This window comes from Sparus aurata, chromosome 1 (assembly GCF_900880675.1).
Source record: "Sparus aurata chromosome 1, fSpaAur1.1, whole genome shotgun sequence".
In the NCBI taxonomy this organism is placed as follows: domain Eukaryota; kingdom Metazoa; phylum Chordata; class Actinopteri; order Spariformes; family Sparidae; genus Sparus; species Sparus aurata.
Window position 1 is genome coordinate 38,825,283 of NC_044187.1, and position 23,632 is coordinate 38,848,914.

Here is a 23,632-nt window from a genome sequence, read left to right on the forward strand (position 1 = left end):
GAAAAAGAACATAAACCCAACATCTTTCACTCTTTTGAACACTGTGAGATAGGTCTATTTGTCCACAATTTTGTTAATGTCTCAGGGAATAATGCATGGATCCATTGTTGTTTGAAAAAAAAAGTGTATTTAGGTGGCTGGTATCTATGACTCAGTACAAAAGGAGACTGTTGGACTGTTGTATGCGTGCTACAGAGTGCCATTCTAGATTCTTTTCACTTTAGAATCAAAATCCTGACCCCAATTTTATTTAGCGTAAACAGTATGTCAGTCAATTGGGAGTGACCGATGTATGGATCAAGTGTTGCTTATATCTGACAGAGCAAATTAAAACCAGTAAACAATGGTCTGTAGATGTCTGCTGGAAACGTCTCATCAGCAGACTGATGAAGTTTGAACTGTAGAAGTTTGTACAAGCTGGATTCCCAAATTGTAATTGTAGACAGGCTGTAGTTGTGGTTCCTGGTGGAGAAGAGAGGCACAGATCCCCCTCTGGGCTAAATGTAACCTCTGTCTTTACCATGTGAAAACACATCAGTTTCATAAGTAGCTCCTGAGTTTAGTGAGCTCATACACACTCTCCAGGTGTAATTAGCAACATACTGGCCTCTGAAATAAACTGCTACTCCTGTATCTTTGAGATGTTCTTCTGGTTCAGAGAAACAAATAACACAAGCAAAACCGCAGAACCCTGCACAAAAACCCTGTGCAGTTATACCACTTCAGCCCATGCAGATTTGTTTTCCCCTCCATTTAAAATACATGTTGCTGGTGAGACCTGTGGTCGCTGCACCTCAGACAGTGTAGCAGTAGCATTGCTGACTTCCCTGACGTGGTCTCATTTAATTACACTGAATCATTCGGGGCATTCATGAGACTGTATCTGCTCAGTGAATGACACCACCGCAACTACTCATGATACTCTGCATTGGTGTCATCATTACCAGGTGAGACATGTACTCAAATCAGAACTGTGTGCTACAATGCTTACACAACCCATGTAGGTGGTATTCACTAGTGTAATTGGTGGATAATAGTACTACAATCATGAGTCCACGACAAAGGAGAATTTCAAAGTTTCATCACGAAACATGAGTCATTGAAATGAAAACACATGTATTTGTTGTGTCTTTCATGGCACTTTGGGCCTTTTAGCTTAGAAATATCTTTGAAGTTACACTTGTCCACAATAGAAAAGGTTTTAACGCTAGTTTGTGGTAATTTGAAGTCAGGAGTCGTTAAGGTATGTTACCCTAGACCCAACTGACGGACAGAGGAACAAATGGATCAAATAATCAGTCAACCAACATCATCCTCAGTTTTCTGATGGTAGTAAGATAAATCAGTCAATAAAGTCATTGTTTTTACTTAAACCTACCAAACACTCACAGCACCCCCTTCACAGCACCACAAAGTTAGTTTGTGTATATTTTTTTTTGAAAAAGTTATTTAAGGGTAAAAATGAGTCCTTGCATGGTGTTCTACCTCCCTGAAATTGTTACTGTGAGACTTCTGCTGTAACCTGCTGCTTCTCAGTCCATTCAAGACTTCAAACACTGTGACAGAGACCAAAGATGCCTGGGACACAGAGGAGACTGGATTACTCCATTGACAGACAGTGACCAACTGAAAGCTCCAGATATAAGAAGACAACAAAAATAAGTTTCATTCCAAAAATCAGCTATGATGAATAGTGCAGTTACTGTGTGACTTTGATCAGTCAGTGTACTGTAATAGACTGGAGACTCCTTGAAGATTTGAAATATTGGGAACCACCGTAACATACAGACACGTACACACACACGCACATGGATTACACACTGTTTAGCCCACTTGTGTCTTACGGCTGCGCTGCCAAAGTTGTCTTTGTCCCCAACACCTCACCTGAAACGTATCATTACACCCACACACACATACACACAGCTGTTATCACCAAACCACCCAGTGTACATGACTTGTTGTGGTTAAGCAAATAAATTGAAAAAGGCTGTAACACCACTACAATGTGACTAATGCTACAGCTGCTGTGGGACTTTCTGGTTCAGCCTCAAATTCATTCACACAGCCTTCTGACTCCATAACTTTACATTCAAAAGACAAAGAGCAAAGAGCAGTTCATCTCAGAAGCATCATCTATGCGTTTTCTGAGCAATTAGCTAAACTCTCATGCAAATTACATTCATATGAATGCATTGTGTATCAGCAATTTGCATTTTGGAGGAAACCCAATGCTGGATCAAACATTATTTAGACAGTGATTATGTTTGCTATTGAGTGTCAGTGTTAATGTAGAGGGATGTTGGATGCAGTGAGAGTAAGTGTGAGTAGGACAGGACGTGTGTGATTAATGTGAAGTGTCTTGTGTCCTTTAATATCAGTATCAGTCACTGCCAGTAGAAACTCTGACAAGATCTTGGTATACCAAATTGTGTAGATCAATTTAGTTGCCATTTCGGTTTATGAAATTTTGACTCTGAAGAACATTTCAGCAGAAGTTTATTGTGTTTTCTTGGAAACCTTTAATTCCTGTCAGCTGTGAACATCAGCAGATACTGCCACATTCAGACTGTGATTGAAACATTGGAGCGGTCTGCAGAGCTCACTGTGCTCTAATATTAAATGATGTGCTTCCTTTCGACTGAGACAGCCATGAGTGCTTTAAATCTGTGCACCGCAAAGTGAGTGCCCCAGTGACTTTACTGCTTTAGCCTTATTATACCAGTTACATTTAATGTACTGCCAAACCTTATGAAAGCATGCTGTAGTATTTTAGTTTTTTGACTTGTGAAACTTGCTTGCGCTATGCCACTTGTCATTGTAACCATAATAGTGTTTCCACAAAGGGTATAGTACCCTTAGTACCCTTACCTAACCCATACCAACCAAGTAAGTATTTGTGATGGTCACACTCATGCATCTAGAAGTGAATTTACACTTGATGAATAAATACAAACGTTTTTTGCTCCCATTTTAATACGAGTTAATATAAAAGATCTGAGCACACAGAAGGTTTCCCCGCTAACCACCAACATAATCCCACCTTGATATTTGTTGGGATTTAAAAGCCATATAGTCTGGTAGGTATGGTCACCAAAACCCAACGTCTGTTAGTTTTAGCTAACCAAATTAACTTGAATTTTAAGTCTGTTCAGTGTTAGAGTTCAACATCTGTCGGATTTTAAAGTGACATCTGGTGCCAACTGGGTTATTTGACTGACAGGTGTGGTATATCAAGATAACTAATTAAACAGAATGATTTTTACACAGGTGTGTTTGGATTAATGCTATGTGCAGTTTTTTACATACAACCCAGTGTCAAAGATGTTGTAAGCTTTGAGGGCGCATGCAGTTGGCATGCTGACTGTAGGAATGTCACCCAGAGATGAATGATAATTTCATCATCATACTCTGAACCGTCTCCAATGTTGTTTCTGGGAATTTGGCAGCACATTCAGGTGGCATCAAAACAGACCAGATACAACCACACCAGCCCAGGACCTCCTCCTGCATTACTGTCTGAGACTAGTCACCGTGACAGCTGATTAAAACGTTTGTTTGCAAAACCAAAGAAATTCTGTATAAACTGAAACCCTCCCAGGTACTGCATGGCCTACATGCTCATGCCTGTAGTCAGCATACCAACTAGACGCTCCCTCAAAACTTGCGACATCTATGACATTTTCTTGTGAACTGATGCTAAGGCATGTCATATAATGAGAACACATTTTAGAGTGTCCTACTATTGTGACCAGAATTGGCAAAGTAGAAGTGCTCACTAACATATTCATTTAAACAACCTCTATTGGCGTAAATGTTTCATGTACATTACTGCCAAATATAGATTACATCAGAATCAGTCAGAATCAGTATTCCTTTATTGTCCAACAAACGGGGAAATTTGTTTGCCACAGCACCCAAAGGACAGTAATATTGCAAAAAACATAATAGTAAAAAATAAACAATATAATTAAAAAGGTAAGAAATAGAATAGACTTGTATATACATATAAACATGATATTGTACAAAATTAACAGTGTGGCAGTACAGTTTTATTTACAAATACAAATGATAAATATGGATATTAAATACTAAATAGAAATCGTCTAGAATGTGGAACCACTGGTGTTCAAGCCTGTATGTAAATATATGGTGTGTGTGTGTGTGTGTGTGTGTGTGTGTGTGTGTGTGTGTGTGCGCGCGGGGGGGAATATGTATGTACATGTATGTGCGTATATGTATTTTATTCTATTTTATTTTATTTTTATTGTGCTATGGACCGCTCATGAGATGTGTCCCTAATAAAGATTGAATTGAATTGAATTGAATTGAAATAAATAGCCAGATAGTGCAAACCAGAGATGAGTTTTGTATAGTAGTATTACACAGTGCACAGTGAGGTCTACTGGGAGCAGTGCTGGTTGTACAGTCTGACAGCAGCAGGAAGGGAGGACCTGCAGTACCTCTCCTTCACACTCTTGGGGTGTATTAGTCTATTGCTGAAGGAGCTGCCCAGTGCTGTGAGAGTGACCTGCAGGGGGTGGGACTGCTGGTGTGGTTATGTATCCAGTTTGAATCCACTACGATGTCTTCCAAATGGTCAGCTGGTGAATCATTTTGCACCAACACTCGTGTGAACCAGAATTTAAAGGACCATGCTGGTATTTTTTTTTTATCCCATTTACAATTTCACACTCACTTTGAAGAGTTTACATTTCTCTTTCTCTGTGCTACACCATACATGCAATCATCTGTATATCCGTCATCATGTTTTCACTTCTCTGCTACAGCATGCTTCTGTAAATGTTTGACATTTCTGTAGAGCACACCAGACTTCCCCTGAATGTCCCAAAACACACAAATGCTACCCGTTAAGAGTTGGATAAGTGAAAGATCAACTTTCCCATTCATGCACTGCAGCATTCAACAGTTTCCTGGAAGGATGTTGAGTTAGCCTGTTACCATGAAGTCTTTCCTTGCAGTCACTGTGCGTTATTTACATCAGTGTTTCCCCACAGAAATATTTGCATGTTTCAAATAAATGGGTTTTTTTTGTTGTTTTCAATCGTCAAGACATTTTTATTATCTACTGCACAGCTCCAAGGACTGACGTTTGTTAGAAATTAGAGATTAACTCATTTTTCTAGGCAGTGAATATTAGTAGTTTGTACTTTACAGCTGTGTCCATATTTCATGATGATGATACACGTAGTATTATATACGGTCATTATGGTCATAATATACTGTTTTCAATGAATATCCAAGCAATCTGTGTACTTTATCATTTCCTACCGGCAGTATATTATATCATCATCCTTACTTTCCTGTATCTGTGTTTCCGTATAAAATCAGCTTGATTTTTTTTGCATATTTTCTTCTGTACTTCATTTTAATTATTTAGATTTTTGAATCATCACGACATAACAGCAAGGCAACTGTCTCACAGGCGTAAAGCTTTTCATAGTATACAAGAAATGCAAGTCAGTGGCTGTCCAGAAAGAAAACACATTCAAGATCTATGCGGAAAATGGTTGGCACTTATTTAGTGTCAACATGGTTTGTTTGATAGTTAATGTTTCTGCACCCGCTGAATCATTCACACCATACCATATGGACAATACTACAAATTACACTCATATTATATGTAATTGACCTGACTTTCATATAAGGAGGTAAAGGGGATGCCGCATTTCAAGATTTACACATGTGACACCTGATATTTTTAACAAAAATTAGACTAATTCCAGCCATGTTTCTGGCGCCCAAACAGGTATTCAAGACGAAAACGTTATCCTACCAAAAGCTCAAAAGTTTTTTTGGGGCCTAAACCTGTTTGTGTTGTTTGTGCACAACACAAAACTTCAACATATCTGTGGTTTGCAGAAATGTACATGTACAACATGTGGCAACTGTGTGATGTTTTTATTTAAGATTTATTTGGTTATAGTCCATAATATTTCTCCAGGGACAACATGTGACCCTTAAAGCTTATCCACTTCCATGGTACACTCACACAGGTGTTTTTCACTTCTTCATTAGATCTCTCCTCAGGATGGTGTGGGCATGCCCGGACTATTTGATTGACGCTTTTTTGGTTTTGTTGCACCTTTTTATGATGAAGAAATCCATCTTTGATTCTTACTGATGCAGTAGTTTGATGGAATTCTCAGCATCTCATTAACCTGTAAAGAGGTCAAAACAACCAGAAGAAATGAAAACACCTGAGTGGGTGTGTTTGAGTTTTCTGTTCAGGGACTTGCACTCCACCAATTTACACGTTAATGTATGTTTACAAGTCTTACAGAGTACTGCTGCATTAAGTGAAAAAGTAGTATGAAGCCTTCTGTGGCTCCAATGTGAACTGCATTTCATCTGATAAATTATCTCCAGTGACGTTATGAAGTTGCATTGTGGGTAATTAAAATGTTATCTGTTAAAAAGGAACAAGAATGCTAGAATAAAAAGGGACATATCTCTGTTTCTCCTGTATTGATTTTGATCTTTTGTTTTTAATGTTCATGTTGTGTTACAGGAGTTCATTCATTGACTGTATAAAATAGTGGACAGAGTCACCGTTCATTTCAGCCCAGGAGGTTGCCACTGAAGGGCTCAGACTAGGCATTCCTTACCATGCCCAAGCACTTTTGAACCCCAAAGTCCAGTTTGTTTGACTAGTGTGAGTGCTCTGTACTGTTTCTTTGCCCTGGCACGGTTGGAAGAGGTGTGCTGCAGGACAGTATGGTTGCTAACCATGCTCAGGCCCTGTTTGGGCTGGAACAATGTGAGTGAAGGCAAGTGGGGGACTGAGGAGGAGGGATGGTCATGCTTCGGCATGGGACAGAGACACTGGTCCGAGTGTGAGTGCACCCTAAGTTTAATGTTAGACCATTGGACTGCTTTTCCAAACCTGGCACCTACATTAACTACAATGCAGCTAAGCCATTGGAATCAGTTTATTGGATTACATGCAGCTACCCTTTAATGATTTGTGTCAGAGCAATTGATGCCAGCAGTCTCACAAATAAACCCCTTTCTCTGTGAAGCTGTTGAGAATCTGGTCAGACTTCAGTAGCCTGTTGAAGTGAATCTGGATGAGCACTGTATGCTATATGTACATTTCTATGGTAGATCAAAGACTATGTTGTACAAAAGGTTTTAAAGGATTTTAAAATGAATATAGTATCAGTCTTGACACTGTGGGCTGACATTGTGTTTTTTGTCTAGAGAGACACTTCACTTTACAAAAACATTGACTTCTGGTGATGGCATTATGTGCTGAACCACTGATTGCTACAGAATATAGCAATCAGTATATATATATATACATATATACATATATATATATGTATATATATATATATATATATATATATATATATATATATATGTATATGTATATATATATATATATATATGTATATATATATATATATATATATATATATATATATATATATAGAGAGAGAGAGAGAGAGAGAGAGAGAGAGAGAGAAAGAGTCATAGAAGCAGACTGCAGTCACCTCACAGCTCTACTCTTTTCTGTCATGGACCAATCTCCTATCTTAATCGCTATCTTTGTTTTTCATCGAAAACTTTTTTTTTTTTTTAAGTCACATTACTAACAACATTGCTGTTGTACCCCTGTCCGAATTACGACTCACATATCTGTGAAAACAGCAGAACAAACTGATGATTAGATACTGTATGCTGGCAGGATATTCTGTCAAGATCTTGTTAGGTTTAAAGGTGAAAATCCCTCATACTTTGTTGAGTACAGAGTGTAGAGCACACACACTTTTTTTTGTCAAATAAGATGTGCATATTTTACAATGTTCTATTCTACTGGATTACAATAAAGTTGATAGCCACTTCTTAATGTCGACTGTGTGTCTTCTCTTGTCTCTTACCGACAGATTCCACCTGCCATGTCAATATCGCAGTCTGGCCACAGCACATAATAGAAAATGCTCACAGCTCATTTCAGAGATAAATAACTAAATCAGAAATAAACGGTAAAGTTGTCAATGATGAGAGACAAACACATCTTCGATCCCTTTTGAATTGTACCATTGTAAACGCATTTGATGTTTGTCCATTTAAAAGATGATTTTGTCAAGTCAAGGAAGTCACAGTTTGTACTAAAGATAAGCAAAATCACCTTATGTTTGGAGTAAAACCGTTCAGTTAATACACACCAACAAAGCCGTCATCTTTTAACCTGTTTACCCTCTGATGCCACATAGTCATATATGACTATAATTTGCATTGTTTAGAAATGTTTTTAATTTTGGCAGCATGTATCGTATCCGCTTCCTCTTTTTCCTTTGAAAGCTGGCAGCTATGTGAAGATTTCATCTTAAAAGGGTGTGTAAGAAAACTCTTTTCAAATCAGTTTGGGACCTCTGGTCTTCTGGAGACTAGGATTACAGCTGTTGGATATTTGGAGCCATTTTATTTTATCTTATTTTTGGGGGGGATGTTTATTACATTTTAAATCAAGTCTCCAGTTATTTCAGTTGTTTAGGAGAATGCTACAACGCTATATTGCTGTGAAGCTGTTGTGTGGACTAAAAAAACTTCACCTGACTTTCCATCAACATGGGGGAGGAGGTGATGACTGGATTTTTTATTTTTGGGTAAACAATCCTGAGCTACACAATTTAGCATGTTGAGCTAACTGGTTTTGGACATGCAGTAATGACTTCTGATGCCAAGAAACATATTGTAGCTAATAACATGAGTGTGTTGGGTCACAGGATACAGGGTTAGGGTAATAGAAAGCTTCTGACCTGGTGGAAGTTAGTTGTAGAGTTTAAAGTGGCAGTATTGGCTCCAGGCCTGGAATTTCCCCATTTTAGGGGCAAGGCCACTTGGCCTTTCGTGTTGTCAATTATTTGAGGGCACAAAGGCCAAAAGCCAGGGCAGCAGGGCCATAAAATAAAACAATGATTTTAAGTCCACATCCATAATGAATTTAATTTAAGGACTAAGAATGTATAAATATCTGTGAAATGAATACATAAAACAAGCTCAGGCGAGAAATGTTCAACTTTCAACTATTTATTAATTCATAAATGCATTTATTTTTATGTTATATTTATTTTTAACATATACTACAAAGTGACAATCATTTATGCCAGGTTATGTGATTAATCAGTCACTATCGTTTGAAGATGGGGATGGAGAGTCAGGGAGAGTTTCAGCATGTGAACCGTCCCAGTGTGAACGGATAATCCGGAGGCGCGGAGCGAGGGCGTGTCGGTCTGACAGTCTGATAACTGCACAGGTCCTTCACTCAACTAAATACAGAGAAATGTCCCACAGAGCAACGTTACAGGACCAAACAAAAGTAACGTAGTAACTGTAACTGTCTTTGGCAACTTATATGAGGAAAACAAATACTGCAGCTGTACGTGGAGAAGCATCTGTCCTCCTGTCTGTCCTCCTGTCTGTCCTCCCAACTCTTCGTCACATTTCTGCCTGAAAAACAGCGTCTGTCACCGGCAAAAACATTTTTTAACTCACCGAGTGTTTGTGGTGAAAATAAATCACCGCGACCGTCAGTCCTCCCGACCGAGACTTCAGGGAGCACCTGGGAAACACCGACATCGTCATCATGTACCATCACGCCTCTTTAGGAGCCACAGCGCCGGCTTTCTGTGTGAATTACACAGCGGTACAGCAGAGATGCTTCGCTCTGTGTGAATCACCATCGGCGGAGAATTAGCGAACCACTGCTCCGGAGTTAATGCAGAGACGCTGTGTAAAATGGGCTACTGTCTTAACTCAGGCCCGGCGACTTTTTCCTCCCCCTCAGACCCAACGTCTCTGCCACACGGACGTCGGGGGTGCGTTTGATGAAGTCTCCTGGTTAGCCAGTGATAGATTACTGTCAAACTGTAGTTGTAGCCCGCCCGAGCGGTTCATGCCAGGCTCAAATCGAACCTACTACTGGTGATGTACGCATCGTCTCATATGATGTTGTCAATATGTCATAAAAAGACGCATTTATTTTCCGCAAAAGATGTTGGTGTTCAAAGCCGTGTTGACAGGGAAGAGGCAGAGGAGAAAACTGCAAAATCAACTAGGGCAATGCAGGCGGGGCATCAAGGCCACTGTGGCCTTAGTGCAGATATTTTTTTCAGGGGCACGAGGCCAAATTGGCCATGGCCCTCGTGGCCCTCGTGAAATTCCTGCGCTGATTGGCTCTGATCTTTATTGAATTTTAATCAATCAGTGTTAATTTGTACGGTGCCAATTCACAACAAAAGTCATCTCATGATACTTTCCAAATTGGGCATGTCAAGACCACACTCCTTAATTTGAGGAAGTTCACATTCCAGCAACCTCAGCCTCCATTAATGTAACCTGAGAGAATGTTTCATTATCCTAAGCCTTTTCTCTGCTTGTGTTAAAAGTGGTAACAATAAAAACAAGATAAGCACCGAAATGTTAGAAGGAAATAAGAGTCAAATCTTATATGAACTAGCTCTACACTGCAACAACACACTGCAGCAGATCATCATCTGGTGAAGAGGCTGACTTTTTGCCTGGGAGCCACAGCTTCACCTTCTAGACCAGCATAACGAAGTAAACAGTGTAGTATGTGTATGTCGCTATTACATGTGTATGTAATGGCGATGTAATCCTAGTCTCCAGAAGCCCAGAGATCCCAAACTGATTTGAAAAGAGGTTTTTACACACTCTTTTAAGATGAAATCTACACATAGCTGCCAGCTTTCAAAGGAAAAAAGAGGAAGCAGATATGATACACGCTGCCAAAGTTAAAAACATTTCTAAACAATGCAAATGCATGCTGGTCATACCAGCAAGACCAGTATATGTTGTGTTTTGGTGCTGGTATGCCAGTCACCAGCAATGCGTCTTTATTTCATGCTATGAAAATAAAAACAAGGTAACAGTAAAAGTAATTTAAAAATGACAAATTATTAATAACACAATAACAATATCCCCCCCAAAAATACAATCCAAATGTTTGAGGGTGCTCACATTCTCACTCTTTAAGGTTTTTCTTTTGTTTGTTTATGTCTATGATTTTTTCTGTGATGTATCACCCAGCCTTTCCCAATCTGGCCTGCAACTCTGTCTCCTCCAAATGTTTTGTTGACAAGCCACTCCTTGAAGCAGACTGAAAAAAAATGCACAGATAAACAGCGATCATTCTGTACCTATACCTATACTTATACCTATTTAGTAGGTATAAGGTCATTTAACCTCACTGAATACATTTACTCAAGTACTGCGCTTATTCCAGGTACGTGTACTTCACTGGTGTAATAGTATTACCAATGTATGCAACTCTCTAGGAGGGGGCTGGACAGCTTTTAATTGTCTGTGGATTAGCTGAACAGCAGAGGTTAATGCAGAGCACAAAGTTCGAAGAGACTCATCTAAAGCATGGAGGTCCATCTTCTTCATCCTGAGTTGCTTGGCAAGCATTTAGCTAAAGAAACAAAATCTGCCTTCTTACAGGCCCAGGCTTCAGGCTGGTTGGAGAACATCTCTATACATACAAGATTATTAACATCTTAATTACATCCTCAAGGTACACGGGAGTTGGTTCCACAACGCGGCCGTCGTACCATGGGAAAGTCACAATTCATGCTACCTCACATCAGCAGATTCCTGTTAAAGAATCACATCAGGACAGGAATATCAAGTTTTTCAACCGCTTTGGCTGCATGGTCAGCCAGAGCATTGCCTCTTGAACCAGGGTCCCTGGATTTGGTGTGAGCATCACAATTAACAACAGCAAATAGATGAAGGAAATCATGTAAACATCCAAAAGCATGTTTGGAGTCTGTGTTAATGGCAACAATTTTAACTTTTGCTAGATGACAGGCTCTCATCAGTGGAACAACTTAGCTACTTGGGTGGAACTTGAGGGTGGCAGGGCGGCGCTATCAATTATTGAAAAATTATCACAAATTGCATGCCCTGTGCGTGGCACTCCATATTCTCTATAAGCAAAATCTATTATCCATAATCTACAATAACCTGTCATTCCTAAAATGTCTTCATCTGTGACACATTTGTGGGTTTTGGCATTTCCACTATTGCTTTTATCCAGGACAGAGTAAGGACTCTTGTAGAACCGGATAATGTGTGTCCCTCTCTCTGACACAATTGAGCTTTCTTTAGTGACCCTTCACTCCTAAAGCCTTGAGAAAGACAACTGTGTCAGTCTCACATGCAGCAGCAGAGAGAGAGGCTGAATGCAAACTTCAGACTGACTATGTAGGGAACAGAGAAAAATGCACTACACAGGTCAAGTATCGTATAATGAGTCAAATTGGCTGATACTGAAGATAATATGGTTGTAGGATTTGGAACTAAAGGAAATGGGGGAGTACTGCTTCATTAATAGCTTGCAGATCTTGTACCAATCTATATTTATTTTAAATGTTTTTTTGTTTTGTTTTTCAGGAAGAATAGGAGTATTACATGGACAGTTACATGACATTTTTATCCTTTGGTTTAACAGAGATAGAATTATGGGGAAGAATGCCCTCACTCTTTTCTTGAGAGAGGAGATACTGCGAGATCCTTGGCAATTCTGTTTTAGCAACACGTGTGCTGGTTCAGCTGTTTCAATCAAACCAATGTCATTAGATGAAGAGGCCCACACTGACGGGGCACACTAGACACAACTCTATCATGGACTTTCCCTTTCTCTTCATCTGGTTGAATTTGATCTATCAGGGCAGCTAACACAGTTGTTTTGTTATGTTCATTAGTCTCTAAAAAGATATCGTCAGGTTTGCAATAGATGGTGCCATTTAGTTTGCATAACAAATCTCCTCCTAACAGATTCACGGGTGTGGTATCTGATAGCAGAAAGGAGTGGATTGTAGTGAAACTGGACATGCTTCCAGTGAAAGGATCTATAGATACTGGAGTAGTCTTAAATACAGGTAGACAAATAGGAATACTTCCAACCCCCACAGCTCTAACTGTTTTCTTTAGATACTTTAAAACGTGAAGATATAGTTGGTTTTACTGGAGAAAAAGAGAAGCTCCGGTGTCTATCAAGTATTATGTTAATCCACATTTATCATTAAAGGTAACTCTCCTCTCGTTTCAGGTCACTTGCTCTTCCTCTTGTGTCACCGGTCTGGCATCTCCCCTGATCCCTGATTGTTTCCACCTGTGCTCCCTCCTCTCATGTGTATATAGTCTTTGTCTTCCCCTGTCCGTGTTGCCAGAGTATTTCGTTTGTTCCTGTCGAATACATCCAGCCCTGATTCTCAGCCTTGTCTTGTTCACAGTTAAGTATTGCCACGTTTTGTTTCCTGTTTTTGTATGCCTCTGAAGAACTCTGCTCTAAGTGACCATTTTAATCATCTAGCTAATTATCAAGCTAAATATCCAACATGCTAGTTAACGTCAAAGACTGCGGTGGAAGACGACAGTAAAATACTTCCTTTCTCTAACATTGGATTTATTTATGCCAACAGTTTTACATGAAATCGGATTTTTGTGAATATACAATAACAAACTAGATGTTTCTGATACTCTTCAACTCAACGTACAGTCAGTCATAGATGACATTTTTGTCATTTTTTAACTATTCATGGCTGCTTCGGAGCGACACACAGACCCACCATCTGTCACCGTGTGTGTGTGTGTTGTGGAAGAGCCTCCGAGAGTGTGAAGTGCACTGCTCTAGGTCCGAAAACTACGGAGCCCTGGAGGTGACATGGATAGTTTTTTTTTTTTTTATCTCGTGTTACGGCCTCCTCCAGTATCTATGTGCATCTGTGTTGTGCATCCTTGTCAGGCTAAGCAGGATGTGGGATCCCTTGCCGAGGATTTGCTGGCACGAGACCTGCCTACTTCCTGGTTCTGCTGGTGATCTGATTGGTGCGGCGTCTGACCATCTCCTCCAACCACCTACCACCTTCCAGACCATCCCTCTGCTTAAATAGCTGTCCTTTGTGTGATTTTGGGCCTTTTTTTGACCAACTGGCCTTGTGTGTGTGTGTGTTGTGCTCTTTGAGTTATCATTGTGTTATCCAAAAACTGTGAACTTGCGGTAAGGAAATTGGGCAAGGTTTGTAGTGGGAATTTACTGACACCAGCCTGACACCGATAGCATCTTGATGTTAGAGACACTAGGTTTAGAGGGTGCTGCTTATTTTGTATTTCTGATTATAGTTGACATTGATTATTTTTAGTAGATATCTCTCATTTTGGAGAGACCTCTTTAAGTTATATTTATTTCTTTTAGTTGAGCAGCATCCAACATGCCCTTTTTCCTGTTCTTTTTTGAATCCTGCAAATAAATAACTTGTTATTTTACCAAAAACATTCTGGTTTATGTTGCATCCCTTTTCCCCTTGAGCCGGGTCGTAACATTGTGAGTGCGACATACTATCTCGCACGCACCAGTTACTATCTCGCACGCGCCAGTTACTATCACGCACGTGCGACTTGCTGTATCTGTATAGTAACTGGCGCGTGCAAGATAGTAACTCGCACTCGCGAGATAGTAAGTAGATGCAGTGGCACTCTGACTCAAATGATTGAATGAAGTGAACGTTGTGGTGTTAACTCAACAATGATGGGACGCAGGAATCATGAACAAGTGCCGTTTACTTCAACAACTTATACTGTAACATTGTTCTCAGTAGCAGCGTCGTATCGTACATAGTCGCCATGTTGTTGCACTCTGACCTCTCTACGTGCAGTGTGTTAACTATGACCTGTCTTATACAACAGCGCCCCCTTGTGGTTTAAAGAGCAATAGTATATCTGTTTTATATAATAACAGAAGACAACAAACGTGTTTAGTGTACTGTGAAAGCCGAGAGAATGTGGTCTGTGTGAGAATGTCGTGGACAATTGAAGGTATTTTAGTAAATGTAGGTTTTCTGTCACAACTTTCACATGAATATGATAGCCTACTATATGCACCTGCATCCATTGTTAATCGTTTGTCCTGATTGCCAGTTGTGACTGCTGCAACGTTATTTCATAAATGAATTATAACCAAACTACTTTTACCTTTACAACTCCTCCATCATGGCTAGCATAATAGCCATTAAAACAGCTATTACAATGGCTATTAAAACACCTGGACACTCATCGTGGATCATCAAAATACCTGTTACATGTACCTCTTACCGTTACACAATAACAATAAGACACTTTATTAACTTTAACTAATTAATCAATTAATCAATTAAAATTCTGAGATGGTCTCGATCCATGCTAATAAGCCTGCATTTAACTGACTGCACTGTTTAATTACATCAAAATGCGCTTGAATTAATATCTTGCACGTGCGACTAACTGTATCCCGCGCGCGAGATAGTAACTGGTGCGTGCGAGATAGTAAGTCGCACTCACGAGATAAAAAAAAAAAAACATCCATGTCACCTCCAGGGCTCCGTAGAAAACAGCTTTAGATTATTTATTTTTTTTTTCACAAATACAGCCCTGAATTAGTAGTTCTGAAGTCATTAAAGGTAATGCAAAAAAAAGAGACTGACTGAAACATCGGTATGCGCTGGAAAGGCAGAAATATTAATCAATGTATGGGAAACACTGAATTTTTAAGGGGTGGCGGCTTTTATTTTGCCGTGGCGGTGCGCCACAGTCAATTACATGTAGGGGAAACCCTGAGATGATTTAGCTAAGCTAGCTAACAGATGCTAACGTCAGCGGCCTCATGTTGCCATAGCAACAGTAAACATTCACGTGGACTAATGAGCTTTAAATAGAGATGCAGAATCAAGCTGAGATACTTTGAATTTTAGCACAAAATACAACTAAACCTATAGGAAATAATAAGTTTAATTTTTTATGATTTATGAAATCATACTTTGTGATGATTAGAGACTTCCTGACCTGCTAGAATGGCTTCTATGGTGCTTGAGTCATCCATCATATCTGAGACCTTCGTCTTGACTTTGTGAGTTTATTATGCAACTTGTTTTGTCTCAGATTGGAAACATTTTTTGATCATGATTATTTCCTTGTTGAAGATTTTCATATTGATGCGCCCACCCCGAGTCTGGTTTTGTGTTCTTCCCATTAGTCTCGTCCCACCACTTGTCATGACATAACTTCTGTTGTGATTTGACACTATAATGAATAAAGATTGATTGGTTGATTGCTATAGCTGTCAATTTTAGTCCTTGAGTTCATAGCTACGTGCTTTATTTGTTAACTGCTATCAAGGAATACGACTCTCCTTTTGTAGTATGTGTGAGAGAAGATGCCGCGAGATTTGTGGACTTCTACGTGGTGGAGTGGGCTGGTCTGGACAGAAAATACCAGGGCTGAATTTTTGTCCCAGTCCACCCCTGAGTAGAGCTACTGTATATTTTTGACCAACCAGTGTCTGAAATATAAGTGAGACAGTCTAGATTCAAGTAGCTATAACACAAGAACAAGCTGGGATTTATTTATTTGCTCTGTGATTTAAGGGCTGTTTAAAGACTTTTTGCTCTTGGAGATAAAGCACTTTTTTGTCTGGATCATCTTCACAGTTCACATACAGTATTTAGATGTTTAAATAGGCAGAGGCAGAGCAAATTGTATTCAAATGCCACAAATGCTTGAGATGCAATATGTGTTAACTGTGTTATTTAAAAGTGATCGAAGATGTCGGTAGTTATGTAAAAATAGACATTTGTAGATACTATAAATAGACATAATTGGGCACATTGTTGACAACTTCATTCTTTTTGGCATTTTAATAGAGTCAAAGCTGTTATTTAAGGGGTTCCAGAGCCCCATGAACACTTGTATTTTTTTTTAGATTTTTTTTTTAAGATTTTTTTTTTCGGCATAGACACCTTTATTAAACAGTAGACAGAGAGGAAAAATACGGGAAAGAGAGGGAGATGTGACATGCAGCAAATGACCTCCAAATAGAATCGAACCGGGGTCGGCTGCGTATATGGCATGCGCTTTAACCACTCAACCACCTGTGCGCCTGAACACTTGTATTTTGCACACTGATTCTAACCCAATTTGACAATGATCCTGCTTGATGTAGTTTGTAGTAGTACTTCAAAGTAAATTGACTGATTGATTAATTGATTGATTGATTGAGTGATTGAATTACATTTCCCCCAGGGTTGTTTAGAGAATAGCTATGAAGAAAAGAAGAGATATTCAGAGCTGCTTCTTCAAAAGAAGAAAAGAGTCAGAGCCAGCCACAGCTTCTACCAGCAGCAGTGAAAGGCCCAGTCAAGTCAACAGCCTCGGAACAGCAGTAGTGACCAAGAGCAGTCAGCTCCCCCTGCACAGGATGGTAGGTCATGCTTGGATAGTTTGAATTTAACATGTAGGCTCACATTCAAGTTGTTTGTCACTCCAGTCATACAATTACAACTGTCTGAAACATCACTACACAAGAACTATAGTTAAAACAGTTGTAAATGACAGAAGAATAATAAAATGTGCATTATACATAAATACACACACACGTATCTATGTTTGTATGTACGTATGTATGAATGTGTGAGTTTAAAAAAAAACGTGTGTGTGTGCGCACGCACGCATGATTATTTTGTTATGCGTGCGTGCGTACGTATGAAGCAGCGTGTGCACGTCTGTCTGTCACTGTTTGACAAATGTTGTTAGGCGTTCACACGTACATGCGGTCGCAGATTCTGATGCTACGCAACCGGAAGTTGATCTGCAGCGCGCACACCAATCCGCGTACATGAACGCCTCACGTAGTTGGCCTTTTCATTTTAATCAACCAGGGGAGGCAGCAGTGAGCCATACTTTGCCTGCCGGAAATTCAAAAGAAGAAGAAGAAGAAGAAGAAGACGAAGAAGACGAGGATGAGAAAGGTGACTGGGAAATGGTTAATATTTACGTATAAATACATAGGTCATTTGTGTTGTGTAAGTTTAAAAGTAGAGTCTGGAGTATTGCTTGTTACAGTTTGTAAACAAAACATTGAAACTGGGCCCCTCCTGACGGGCTCAACTGTGTAACGTTAGCCTCCTGCCCCTGACAGCAGCAGTCTAACCCACCAGGGGGCGCCGTGACATTCCGACACCTCTCCATTGCCAAACACCACCCTTCCGAAACACCCCCACTCCGAAACACCGCTGTTCCGACCCTCCCCTCAAAACACCGCCGTTCCGAAATTAAACACCGCTGTTCCGAAATTGATTTTCAAGTTTACATTACTTCCTACATCAGACACTGCCGTCCGCATTCACACAACTCATTGCTTTTTATTACTAATAGGCCTTTGTCACTATCTTCATTTATTATGTAGTATATTTTCGCTTGCAGCAAACACATTTAAACGTTTGTCTAATCTTTTTACACGCACTATCCGTGGTGCTGGAATCCCCACTTCCAGCCGCACTCGCACAATTCTGAAATAAACTGTGGCCCATGGGTGCGATCTGCTGGGGAATGACCCCTCTGCTCGTTCGTTTTAACATAACTTGTCTTTGTGGAAGGTTAAAAATGTATGAGTGGATCGAGCACTGCTGCTCAGTTTGTCTTTGAAAAAAAAAAGCAATTCAAAAAAGCATTCAATAAACATTACATGAAATTGATTGTGTATCCATCTCTTATAGCCATAGACTATCATGACCATGGGCCTACACACGCAAACTGTGCGCACGCAAAGGTGCTGTAAGGCAAGGCTGTTACATAATTACATTGAATGTAATAATGTCCGCAAACGCAATAAACCTCAAACACCTACTAATACTGACCGTGCGTGCAAAATTCAACTGCTGACCCTCCGCTCCGCTGTCACACAACGGATCCCCCGTCCGCGCTCCCTCTCTCTTGCCCGAAAAATAATTTCCATGAAGAAAACATCGCCTGACATTTAAATTTAAATTCCCATTGAAAGTACAAATCTCAAGAAATCTGGATGTATTGCTCATTTGTAAACACAACACTTGTCAGTCTGTAAGGCAAGAATCTAAAGGTTTATTAATGCAATTCATTTCAAATTCGCTTTATTGGCATGAATGCCACAACAACAATATTGCTCCAAGCACCAAGAACCACGAAAAGAATACCTAGCACAGTAAATAATAATAATAATAATAATAATAATAATAATAATGATAACTTTGAACATTATCACAATTAAGTTATCAATCTGCGATGTAAACAAAATGCAAACATTACAGACTTCTAACCATTTTTTCTACAAGTGTCTGTATTTTAATTGAGAATAGTTTTTATATAAATTACACAAAAGGAAAAGAAAATATGATTTGTTTTACCTATTTCAGCCATAAGCGGTCATATTGACCGCACATCATTTCGCGGGATATCATTCATTGTCTCTCGTTTCTAACTTTGTTAGCGGTCTCCAGCTGTGCGACTGTAACACAACATTATATGAAGAAGGACTAACACTAATAGCCTAATTGATTGTTATTTCTTCCACTTACAGAACTGTTTACGACTCGAAACAATGTTATTATATATGACGTTTCTGACCAAATGTCGCGGCTTCAAATGCATCAAATTCCCACATCCAGTTACACAGGCAGCTGTCCAGGGTGCTGAACCAGGTGACAGACAAAGCTGCACTCTGCGTTCTGATGTTTGCTGGGCAGATCTGTCCCCCTTGGTTTCTCATCCACTCTGTTGTGGGAGATCTCCCACAGAGCAAAAGAAATACACATTTTTTCTCTCCCCGCTCGGCTCGAGCCCGGCTGAACTCTGGCTTGAGCCCACTTCACCCAGGCGCGAGCCTGCAGCCCCCGCTCCTGCTGACAACAGACCGGGGGAGAAAACAGACATTCCTTTGCTCAGAACCCATATCAGGCTGTGTCTGAATATGTCCGAAGATCGGTATAACGCATTGGAGCAATTTTCATACAATTTCGGATATTTAGCATGATAAAGTAATTTCAATTCAACATAGCCATTTTTCCAGCTGAAGCATAATGAGCGTTATGTCATTTATATGAAGTAGGCTTGTTTTGCGGTTAATCAGCCACATGATCCGTTTGAACCCACAAAGGAAAAAAGGATAAATGTGCAGCCTCCGTTTCCTTTCTGATTGAGTCCGTTCGGAGTGGGGGGGTTTCGGAATGGAGGGGTTTCCCCAATAGACTTTTCGGAATAGCGGGGTCTTTGAAAAAAAGGGAAACCCCGCCATTACGATGAATTGAAGTCTATGTTCGGAACAGCGGGGTTTCGGAAAGGCGGGGTGTAACCCAGTCACCAGGACCACAAAGGTAAGTTAGTTGTCAGTGACGGGAATCGGCCTGCGGCTCCAGCGCTTCACTCAGGCTATATTTCTTTTTCTTTGCCTTCCTGACTGCTGCTGCTGAGAGAGAGAGACGTGCTAGCACCTGGCTGTTGTGAATTAAGCTGAATGATTAATTCTTATTTCTATTGGTTGTTTACCATTCCTGGTGCTGTATAGTTAACCATGTAGCTACCTGCAGTTCTGATAACTGCTTTTTATTCTCTGTTACAGAACCACACAACTTTCATATACCTTCCACACACACATACTCATCTGTCACACTCACACCATCAACCATTCCTAATCAGCAATTGAGAAACTAAAATGAACTAAAACTAAAAGGACTAAAAGGAACTAATTCTAACCCAGCGGCCATAAGTGATTCAGTCCAGTTTACCATACAGTCACCAGTTAAACCCACCGGGGGATCATGACATTGTGGGAAGACTAGCTATCAGACTGCACATCAATTCTGAATCAGGTAAGCAGTATCTATGTGATCTTTGAACCCAAATCATGATTGTGAACTTTTAACATTATAGTTTAACAACAGATCCACTCAGACACGTCACACTGGTGAAAAGCACCTGTAGAACTGAGTTTTGAGAGCTTAAAATAATAGTGTTGCCTGTAACGTTGTGTCTGGTTTTCACCATTTTATATACCTACACTAAGCTTGTCCTTTTTCATGTCAGGTGTATTGTTGATACAGGGCTAAACCAGGGTTTGACAAGAGTTGCCAGTGTCTGATTCTACACCAGAACACAGCAGAGTGGGCGGGGCCTGCAGACCGACCCAGTTACACCTGCAGCGAGCAGACAGAGGAAGAGGAGTGTGAGATCCACGGGGAAAGAAGCAGGAGAAAGAGAACGACAGCTGTTGCCAGCAGACGGGCATTGACTGTCGGACTAATTGAAATGTGAGTTTATACTCTGCCCTAGGGATGTAATGAGATCAAAATCTACAGTATTTGCCAGTCATTTCACACCATATATGTTCACAATAATATTGAGACACTTTTGTTATCACGATATCGTGGTATTACCAATACGTTACATCCCTACTCTGCCTCCATTGTGCGAGTAGTGATTCCCCCCCCCCCCCATGACAGCGTAAGAGGCCGGCGCCCAAGGACGGTGTGACAGCAGTGGTGCCAATGACGAGAGTGATGTTGGCCCGAGGTGACTGTGAACAGTTGATACTCTGCCCCATCGTGTGAGCAACGATCTTAGGACGTAAATGAAGTGGTGTGCATGTATTGGGTTTAAAAGTGCAGTGACTGCCATCTCGTTTCCCCCACAGCTCCCGAGTCTGCGCCCGGCAGAGGACAGTGTGCAAGTGGAAGACAGCGGTGGTCGTGGAGAATCGGTGTTACCAAGTCACCACAATAACGGACCCCTTCCCCCCAGACCCCATTCTATAATTTCTGTCAATAAATATTGTTTTAAATGCCCTTTACGGTCTCCAAGCACTTTCTTGGTTATCGAAACACACGTCATATAGGCTACGTCAGCGTAGATGAGAGCCAAGTCAGAGACAAGAGAGACAATGAATGAAATCCCGCGAAATGATGTGCGGTCAATATAACCGCTTATAGCCGAAATAGGTAAAACAAATCATATTTTCTTTTCCTTTTCTGTAATTTATATAAAAAATATTCTCAATTAAAATACAGAGACTTTTAGAAAAATGGTTTGAAGTCTGTAATGTTTGCATTTTGTTATTAACATCACAGATTGATAACTGATAATGTTCAAAGTTATTATTATTATTATTATTATTTCACATAAACACACACAGTTAGTATAACGGTACTGTGCTAGGTATTCTTTTCGTTAGTTCTTTATTGCTTTAGCAATATTGTTGTGGCATTCATGGCAATAAAGCGAATTTGAAATTTAGGCTATTGAATTAATAAACCTTTAGATTCTTGATTCTTGCCTGTAGAAGTGTTGTGTGTACAAATGAGCAATACATCCAGATTTCCTGAGATTTGTATTGTCAATGGGAATTTGAATTTAAATATCAGGCGATGTTTTCTTCATGGAAATTATTTTTCGGGCAAACAATTACAATAGAGAGGGATCCGTTGTGTGACAGTGGAGCGGAGGGTCAGCAGCTGGATTTTGCACGCACGGTCAGTATTATTAGTAGGTGTTTGAGGTTTATTACGTTTGCAGACATTATATTCAGTGTAATAATGTCACAGCCTTTGCGTGCGCACAGTTTGCGTGTGTAGGCAGGGGCCCGTGGTCATGATAATCCCCTCTATGGCTATAAGAGATGGATACACAATCAATTTCATGTAGTTTTTATTGAATCAAAAATACATAGGTAGCATATTATCTGATAAAATAGTCCCAAAAATTAGCCAAAAAGGCTGCAGGGCGACTGGGTTGTGGGTCAGCATGTCGTCTTCTCCTTTGCTTTAAAAAACAAACAAACAAACAAACAAAAAAAACTGAGCAGCAGTGCTCAATCCACTCATACCTTGTTAACCTTCCACAAAGACAAGTTATGTTCCGAATATAGACTTCAATTCATCGTAATGGCGGGGTTTCCCTTTTTTTCAAAGACCCCGCTATTCCGAAAAGTCTATTGGGGAAACCCCTCCATTCCGAAACCCCCCCCCCTCCCCCCCCCCCCCCACTCCGAACGGACTCAATCAGAAAGGAAACGGAGGCTGCACATTTATCCTTTTTTCCTTTGTGGGTTCAAACGGATCATGTGGCTGATTAACCGCAAAACAAGCCTACTTCATATAAATGACATAACGCTCATTATGCTTCAGCTGGACAAATGGCTATGTTGAATTGAAATTACTTTATCATGCTAAATATCCGAAATTGTATGAAAATTGCTCCAATGCGTTATACCGATCTTCGTGCATATTCAGACACAGCCTGATATGGGTTCTGAGCAAAGGAATGTCTGTTTTCTCCCCCGGTCTGTTGTCAGCAGGAGCGGGGGCTGCAGGCTCGCGCCTGGGTGAAGTGGGCTCAGGCCAGAGTTCAGCCGGGCTCGAGCCGAGCGGGGAGAGAAAAAAGTGTATTTCTTTTGCTCTGTGGGAGATCTCCCACAACAGAGTGGATGAGAAACCAAGGGGGACAGATCTGCCCAGCAAACATCAGAACGCAGAGTGCAGCTTTGTCTGTCACCTGGTTCAGCACCCTGGACAGCTGCCTGCGTAACTGGATGTGGGAATTTGATGCATTTGAAGCCGCGACATTTGGTCAGAAACGTCATATATAATAACATTGTTTCGAGTCGTAAACAGTTCTGTAAGTGGAAGAAATAACAATCAATTAGGCTATTAGTGTTAGTCCTTCTTCATATAATGTTGTGTTACAGTCGCACAGCTGGAGACCGCTAACAAAGTTAGACACAAGAGAGAAAATGAATGAAATC

At 40.3% G+C, this 23,632-nt stretch overlaps 1 long non-coding RNA gene across 1 annotated transcript in view; it reads left to right on the forward strand.

Moving 5' to 3' along the window:
- LOC115587132 (uncharacterized) overlaps positions 1–21,591 on the forward strand; it is a 238,268-nt gene extending 216,677 nt beyond the window's left edge. Inside the window, exons 2-4 of the long non-coding RNA XR_003984975.1 lie at positions 20,456–20,705; positions 20,920–21,143; positions 21,336–21,591. This is a non-coding gene — a long non-coding RNA (uncharacterized LOC115587132). The remainder of the gene's footprint in view (positions 1–20,455; positions 20,706–20,919; positions 21,144–21,335) is intronic.
- Positions 21,592–23,632: the final 2,041 nt, after the last annotated feature.